The following is an 8,387-nucleotide window of genomic DNA, read 5'->3' as shown; positions in this document are numbered from 1 at the left end:
CAAAGCTCGCCAACAAGATCGGCAAGGCTAGCCGCCGCAGAGGCAACTTCCGCGTCACGCAGTGCGTCGGCGCAGACGCCATTGGGCGAGCCGGGCTGGCTGCGCTCACGAGGGAGAAACAGGGTTCCCGTCTAGAACAAATCTCCGGATGACAGTGCACCTAGCCCCACGGTGGTTGACAATTGTCGGTGGTGTCGTGCGACATATGCCAAAGGATGGCTTATCATGGCGGGGGCTAATAATACGTCGCCGGTGCTAGGAAATAGGATAAGGCGCAAACATGCACGCCGGCGAATATTACCCAGGTTCGGGGCTATCCTAGGAGATAACACCCCTAGTCCTGCTCTACGGGGTCTCCTCATGATCACTCAAGCAACAATGGTGACTACAAGTTTGCACCTCGAGCTATCTCTCTAGAGGGGGAAGAAGAATAGGGCTAGCCCTAGCTTCCTCTGTCTATATGTGTGAGTGAAATGAACTAAGGTCTGAACCCTTTGCCTAGGTGCCCTAGGGGGTTTATATAGGCCTACCACCCAAGGGTACAAAGGTAATCTGGCCAGGTGTCGGCCCCGTCTGTCAGTGTCTACGGTCGTTGGCTTCTCCGCCGGCCGCTGGGGCCTGCCGCCTGGTGGGCCCTACTGGTTGTTTCATACTTGGCTGATAGGCTGCGCTCACCGCTTGCGGGTCTGGCCGGCTGCTCAGCACTGTAGCGATGCTGGTACTGATGCATGCTTTGTCGGGGGAGGCATGGCTACAGTACCGCCGCCTGGCGGGCGATCACTGTAGCCATTCCTCATCTCCTCTGATTAATGGTGCATATATTTTAAGGAGAGGAGGGCCGCCTCGTCAGGGTCGGCCTCTGCTTGTGCCGACTATTCTGGGGTCGCCGCCCTCTGTCTCCTCACAGACAGGTAGGGCCCACCGCTTGTGGGCAGTACCAACCGTCCGTAGTGGGAGTATGGCCTTCTCTGCATGGGTGATGTCACGAGCCGCATGGCAACAGTGCCGCGCCGGGCGGGGAGCGTCCGTCCTGTATGTTGCACTGTGGCCACGCTTGGCCCTGGATTCGGGGGTGGCCGACAGCACTGTAGCCACGCCCCGTCTCGTCGTCATAATGTGGTGCAAACTTTAATGGTGCTTCAGGTCGTCGGCTAAGGGCCGACCTCTCTAGATGCTGCCCGATAGAAGTCGACCCACTTTGAGGCTGCCCTCTGGGCCTTGCCGTCTTCTGGCAGCCGGCCGCTCGGACTAGCCGGATGCAAGAAGGTGGCGCTTCGGTCTTTGATTCTTGAGGGGTGCAGCCGGCCCCGATGTCTTGAAACGCCATGGGCAGCTGATGAGGCTACCCATGGCTAATTACTCCAACACAAAGTAACAATTAGGGGCCTGCCGGGAACCCAGGCCCACCACTACCTGGGTGGAACCACCTGCCCCTTCAGCCCCCATCTCCGAATCATCAACATAAGTATGTAATAGTATAGTATATACCTGTGATCACCTCCCGAGTGATCACGACACAGTAGTATAGCATGGCAGACAGACAAGAGTGTAGGGCCACTGATGTAATACTAAGCATTAGGATAGCAGGTAAGGGTATCAACAATTGTAGCAATAATGACAGGCTATGTAGTAGTATAGGATGAAACCGACGAAACAGTAACACTACTCTAATGCAAGCAGTAGAGGGAAAGAGTAGGCGGTATCAGGATGAACAAGGGGGGTTGGCTTGCCTGGTTGCTCTAGGAAGAGGGAGGGGTCATTGTCAATGTAGTCGATCACGGGGGGTATCGGCAGCGGTCTCGAGGTCTACCGGAAGAAGTAATGGAGGGGGAACACAAATAAAAAATAGAGCAATCAAAGCAACACAAAGCATAACATGGCAATACGCAGTGCTAGGGTGACCTAATGCAGTAGTAGGCGATACCGGCGAAGGGGGGAAACATACGGGAAAGTACTCCTGGTGTTTCGCATTTTGGACAGACGGACTGGAGAGGGAAGGTTGCAGGTTCTCTATGCTAGGGACGCATGGCGAACAAACGGACTGCGTATTCAGATTCGCCTTGTCGTTCGGAGCAACTTTCATCTACAAAGTATTTTCATGTCAGTTACGTATTAATTTATATTATTTTTTGAATTTATTTATATTTTGAAATTAAACAGTAAAATAATTTTGTCTCCTAGTGCTATTATAGCATATGTATGCCAGTGCAGCCAGGGGGGTGGGTTGACCCAGTCAAAGGTTGACTAGTCAACATATGAACAGTGTACGAGGCCACATGTCATTGACTTAGAAAACTATTTTAAATTTGTTTTTCTCTAAACCATTAGTGAGTCCACATGTCATCTACTATTGGAAAAATTTGCTAGTACTACTATTTATAAACTAATTAAAAGGCTGGCCAGGGTGTGGCATCGCCGGCCACACACGGTTGTGGTGCCTACATACTACGCACTAACGCACACACACTTCTCACGCACATGCTAGCCATGTCTAGCATGCACAGGGGGTGTAGATCAGTAGCGACATTAGCTAAGAGTGGCTGGGTGAGGAAAGCAGCAGCGGCAGTCACTAGCATCAGTAGCAACTAAAACAAAGCAGTAGAAATAACCAGCAGGGCAAATCAGCAGCAGGTAGTGGGAGCAACAGAACATCCAATCATATGGGCGCGACGACTGGGGCGAGGAAGGGTGCGGCTGACACGTATGCACAGGTGGCCTCGGGCACTAGCGGCTACAACAGGAGTAGCAGCGCCGCAGGCAAGCAGCAACAACAAATCAGCAACAGCAGCGTAGCAATGGTGCAAGCAGCGGCAGCAGATAGCGAAGCAGCTAGCAGGAGTAGCAATGGTAGTACGCATGTATGTACATACACGTACGCGGCAGCTCGAACGACCTCAGGGACATCGGCTACAATGACGAATGGACAACATGGAGAAGGGGTTTCGGAAAAGTGGCTCACAGTGGTGCCGGGGACGAGGTCAGGGAGGCCGGGGTGGACCAGAGCGACGACATTGACGGCGAGTTGGTGACGATAGGTTGAAGAAGACGGCAATGGCGTCGGTTACGCAGCTCTCTGGCTCGAGCTGGTCCCCGGAACAGACGAAGCCGAGCACCGCGATCCTCCTGGACTTGTCCCCGAGAGACGGCGACGACAGTGGCCGTGGCAACAAGGGCGAGGCAGCGGTGACCACGAAGATTTCGAGCTCGATTTCGAGCCAAAGAAGAAGTGGGCGATGGGGGAAAGAGGGGCGATGGACGCATATTAATTAGGGTTTCGGATAGACATACATATAGGACCGAGAGGGGCACGTGGTGCCCATCCATTTGCATGGCGCCCTGGATGGAGGACACGCACAACTCTGCCTCCTCTAAGTACAGAGGAGGGAGAAAGGCTCTGGTGGGCTTGGGCCTACACTACAAAAAAAGACACATCCATGACATTCTGGGCCGAACAAAAAAATTTCTATCATGATAATTATGATAAAACCCGGTATCATCATAGATGTCGTGGCCTCCTACTACTATGACAAAAATCATGACAGAAAAATGGGCTTTTCGTCCTGGGTGGGCCGGACACACAGCTGCATGACATTCTTTGGGCCATCCATGACGGAAAAAACTATGGTAGAAGCGAGGGAAAGGAAAATATCGGGGAGTTCCCAGTTACGGTGGGTGGTCGACGACCGAAAGATGTGCATTTCTCTTGTACATACGCGCATGTGTGCGAGGCATTGCGCTCTAACTGAACTCGAGCGAGGCATTGGGTTCTAACTGAACCCGAGCGATTGCACTGCAGTCTACATGTTACTGAACCCGAGCTATCGATTGATGGCTGTTAACTGAACCTGATCGAGCGATTCGTTCGCTACTGGTGCTAACTGAAGCCGATCGAACCTGCTGCCTCTTCATGAACAGTGAGCATTGTTGGGGGGGGGGGTGGATGAACAGTTCCTAGTGGGCGTGGATGAATAGGACCCCGTGGTAGTAGAGGTCGTTACCGCTGGATGAACAGAACCCCATGTGTGGAGGGCTGGATGAACAGGACCCCATGGAGGGCTGGTTGAACAGTCGCCAGCAGAGGGCTGATTGAATAGTAGCCGGTGGAGGGCTGGATGAACAGTAGACCGTGGAGGGGTGGTTGAAGAGGACCCCGTGGAGAGGGCTGGTTGAACAATAGACAGTGGAGGAGCGGTGGAGGCTGGATGAACAAGATCCCCTGGATGAACAGTCGCAGGTGGAGGCTGGAGGAGGTCGAGGGTGGATGAACAGTAGCCCATGGAGGATGGAGGAGGTCAATGGTGGAGATGAACAGTATCCCATGGAGTCCCGTTTTGTGGTACGCCACACCCCTCCCGATGAATCGGACCCCCGTTTCGACCGTAGCGCTCCAACACAAGTCTGTTTCCTCTGTTTTGCGGTATGCCAAACCCCTCCCGATCAACATGACCCCGTTTCGATCGTAGGTGGTCCAAGAGAAGTCTGTTTCATCCGTTTTGCGTTACGCCAGACCCCTCCCAATGAATAGGATCCCGTTTCGACCGTGGCCGGTCGAAAACAAGGCCGTTTCCTCCGTTTTGTGGTACGCCATGCCTCATTTCCATCGGCTATTCCATCCAAGCCGGTTGGCTCCCGATGAACACTATGTATACCGTTGCCTCTCGATGAACACGATGCATTCCGTTGCCTTCCCATGAACACGACGATGACGCAGTTTCTCCGTTCCGACCCAGCCATGTACATGAGCCCTGGCCCTACGTATGCGTGAGTAGGCGTTCGAGACCCCGCTCGTATGTACGTACGTGGCCGTATTTACTTTCTTGCACCCTTGTTGTACGTATGTGTACATGCTACGTGCGCACCTCTACTACGACGCGTGCCCTTCCTTACACGGCCACGGTTCATCGCTGCAGCCTGCAGACAGACCGATCGTATGTACGTACACATTCGCGACCAGAATGACAATGCTATGTATGCTTCGACCAGGTGGGTCCCGACTGTCAGGCACTTCCTTGCGTGCGAAGATTTAGCTGGTGGGTCCCAGCAGTCAGGGGGCAAATCATCTTTTTCCCGTAATATGGACGTACTTCCTTGCGTGCGATGATGTAGCTGGTGGGTCCCAACAGTCAGGGGGAAAACGGTTTTTGTGAAATACGGTGGCCTGTCCGGTGGGTTCCTGCTATCAGGTGGAGGAATCATTATTTTCCGCGTAATAAGGAGGCACGGTTGTGGGCCCAGTTGTCAGCCTCTCCATGTACAGTACTCTTCCGATGGAAGTCGTTTGTTGACCACATTGACCACGCCGCGCCGAGAGCACCAATGCGGTGGACAATGGCATGGCGTAGGAAGGGGATGATGTGGAGCCGGGGAAGACACGACAGTGGATGCCCACACAGAGAGGAGTATGAGAGTTCACTGGTCCGGCTGCGGTGTGAGGATGCCGTAGCCGCAAAATAACAGGGGGAATGGGTGAGTAGAGGGATGGCCTGGCTAGCGGTGGGAGTAGTAGGGGGCGGTGAGGCCTCCGCCGCAGCACAGCCGGCCACTAGAGGCAGGAGCAGGCGGCACGACCTGCGCTGCTTTGGGTGGCCGGAGCGAGAAGACCAGAGGTTGAAGAAGCACTATAGCCATTGGATGGACATTGTGCGGTTAATGCAGCTAGAATCGTTCGTATTGACAAAGTTGACAAAGCCCTCCGTCCGCGTCACCTTAGTAGGCCCACAAGTTAGCCTCCCATATGGTGGGTCCTTGCTAGCAGGGGGGGTATTCATTTTTTCTGCCTAATAAGGAAGCACTTTCTTGTGTGCGAAGATATAGCTAGTGGGTCCGAGCTAACAACGAGTGAACTTTTTTTCCGCGAAATACATAGGCACTTGCGGTGGGTCCCAACTGTCAGGTGGAGGAATCATTATTTTGCGCATAATAAGGAGGCATTTCCTTGTGTGGGCCCTACTATCAACCTGTTCCAATGGCTGTTGTATGTTGACCATGTTGACTTCACCGCACCGAGAGCACAAATATGGTGGACGAGGGTGAGGCCCATGAAGGGAACGACCTGGGGAGGACGAAGCCACCACAATGGATGCCCATGTTGAGGGGAGTACGAGCGCTGACCGGTCGGCTGCGGGGTGAGGCTGACATCGCCAAAAATAATAGTATGTGCGGGTGGGTAGAGGAATGGCCTGGCGGCAGCTAGCCAGCCACGGGAGGAGGGAGCAGGAAGTCCTGTCGGTGCTGGTTTGGGCGGCTGGAGTAGGAAGATCAGAGATTGAAGAAGCATGGCGGCCGTTGGATGGACATGCAACAGTCAGTGCTCTATGTTGACGAAGTTGACAAAGCCTTGCGTACGCGTCAAAACATTTTAGGACAACATCATCGTCAACCTAGTAGGCCCAAAGTCAGCCTCCAAATTTGTGCAAAACAACATACTTCCCATTTTTCATTATTTTCAATAATTTACAGCCCATTTGCTAATTCTTAAGAATATTTGAAGCCCTTTATTAGCATTATAGACCATATATTATGGGCACTGCTAAAGAATTAAATGAAATTTTTCATATTTCGATGGGGTCCGAACTGCTTTAATCATGAAGTTTCGAGTCGCGCTAAAAATAATTTTTTTAAAAATATATCTAAATAAAATTCAAAAAAAATTCTCCGCAAAAAAATGAATGAAATTTAAAATCTTAACTAGCAAGATGCCGCTGCGTTGCACGGAACATGAAAATGCATTTGTATGAGTAGTTTATCTTGTGGGAGAAAAGATGATATTTTAATGTAATTGCCAGTTGGCTTTGGGTTTTATAAGAGTAGAGAGTAGAGAAATCCAGAAAAAATTGATATTTTAATATAATTGTTGGTTGGCTTTAGTTTAAAAATATAAAGCCCATTTCTTACAACTTATAGCCCATTTTCTTGGGAAGCCCATTTCTTACTACTTACATCCCTCCTCATCTTGAAAGACTTGCAGCCCAGCAGCGCTGAGAAAAGCAAGTAGGCCTCGGTTTTGGTATTTTCCAAAAAAAAAGAACTTGGCAAGACATTTTCAGAAAGAAAAAAGATATCAACTAGGCTCATCATATGCTTAAATAAAAGCGTAAGCGTGCGCTAGATGGGCCACAACCCCCGCACAGCGCGTAGTTGAGCTCCATCTCTAGAACTAAAAAACAATTGGGCGTGCTGGTGGGTACCTGGTTGTATCCGCTCGTTATGTAATTTTCTCATTTATTGACTACATTGAGAATGGCATGGGACCTAGTTATCAAAAAATTAGGAGGAAATATTTTTTGGCTTGTAATATCGAGGCACCTGCTTGCATAATGCAATGACCCTGCTGGGTCATTATTGTTAGCCTCTCCACGTACAATCATCTCCTGATTCCTCTTGGTTGTTGACCATGTTGACAACGCCAGACGGCGGCGGGCACAGCGAGCGAACCAAGGCGGAGAACGATGGCGAGGCCTCGGACGGGAACGAACAACAACCATGGAAGATGCGGCAGTGTAGTGTCAGGTTGAGGGGAGTACGAGGGCAACAACATGCAACTCAAGCTTACAAACGGTACAAAAAGAACGAGGATTAATTGTTCATCAAATTTTTAGACAAAACCTAGATTGAACATGGCAGTAACAACAAACCCAACCACTCTTTTTCGCAGTCACAAACAAATGGATCGGTCTTATCCATAAAATCAACATCCTGTGCAAAAAAATTATTTTAGGATCACTACAACTTGTTGTAAATAGAAGACGAGCACGTATAAAAGCCCATTTGTCCACCTGAAACTTCTTTTTTTGCTGTTCAACGTGTCCGTCCGTGAGAAATCTCTTGCTGTAAAACATAAGCCTCTTGGACAATAGTAACCTTGCATTCAACAAGAAGAATGTGACAAAGCTTCTGTTTGCCTGGTTGGATGCATATCTTTCCATCGTTATTGTCCTCAAACGAATGTCATGAGAACTGAGAAAATCCTGGTGCTTATTACGCCACCGATTGGTTATACGCTTTTCTCCATGTGGTCGCACACTACTAGGAAAAGGGCTATAGATAATATGGACACTAATGGCGCACCAGACATGTGGTGCGCCACTACTATATAGCAGTGGAGCACCATGTGCTGGTGCGCCATTAGTGTCTGTCACACTAATGGCGCACCACCCCAATGGTGCGCCACTACTAACATTTTTTTTCTTCCAAAAATACTAATGGCGCACCCGGTCAGAGTGCGCCATTACTAGTTTTAACTAGTAATGGCGCACCACTCACCCTGTGCGCCCTTACTAACATTTTTTTCCCAAAACTATTCTTCCCCCTCTATCCCATTTCCCCTCGCACCCCCCCACGCCAGATCCCCCTCCATCTCGATGCCCCTCCCCGCCGACGACCCCCCG

This window comes from Triticum dicoccoides, chromosome 2A, assembly GCF_002162155.2.
Source record: "Triticum dicoccoides isolate Atlit2015 ecotype Zavitan chromosome 2A, WEW_v2.0, whole genome shotgun sequence".
NCBI lineage: Eukaryota > Viridiplantae > Streptophyta > Magnoliopsida > Poales > Poaceae > Triticum > Triticum dicoccoides.
Note: the sequence above shows the minus strand (reverse complement) of the source record.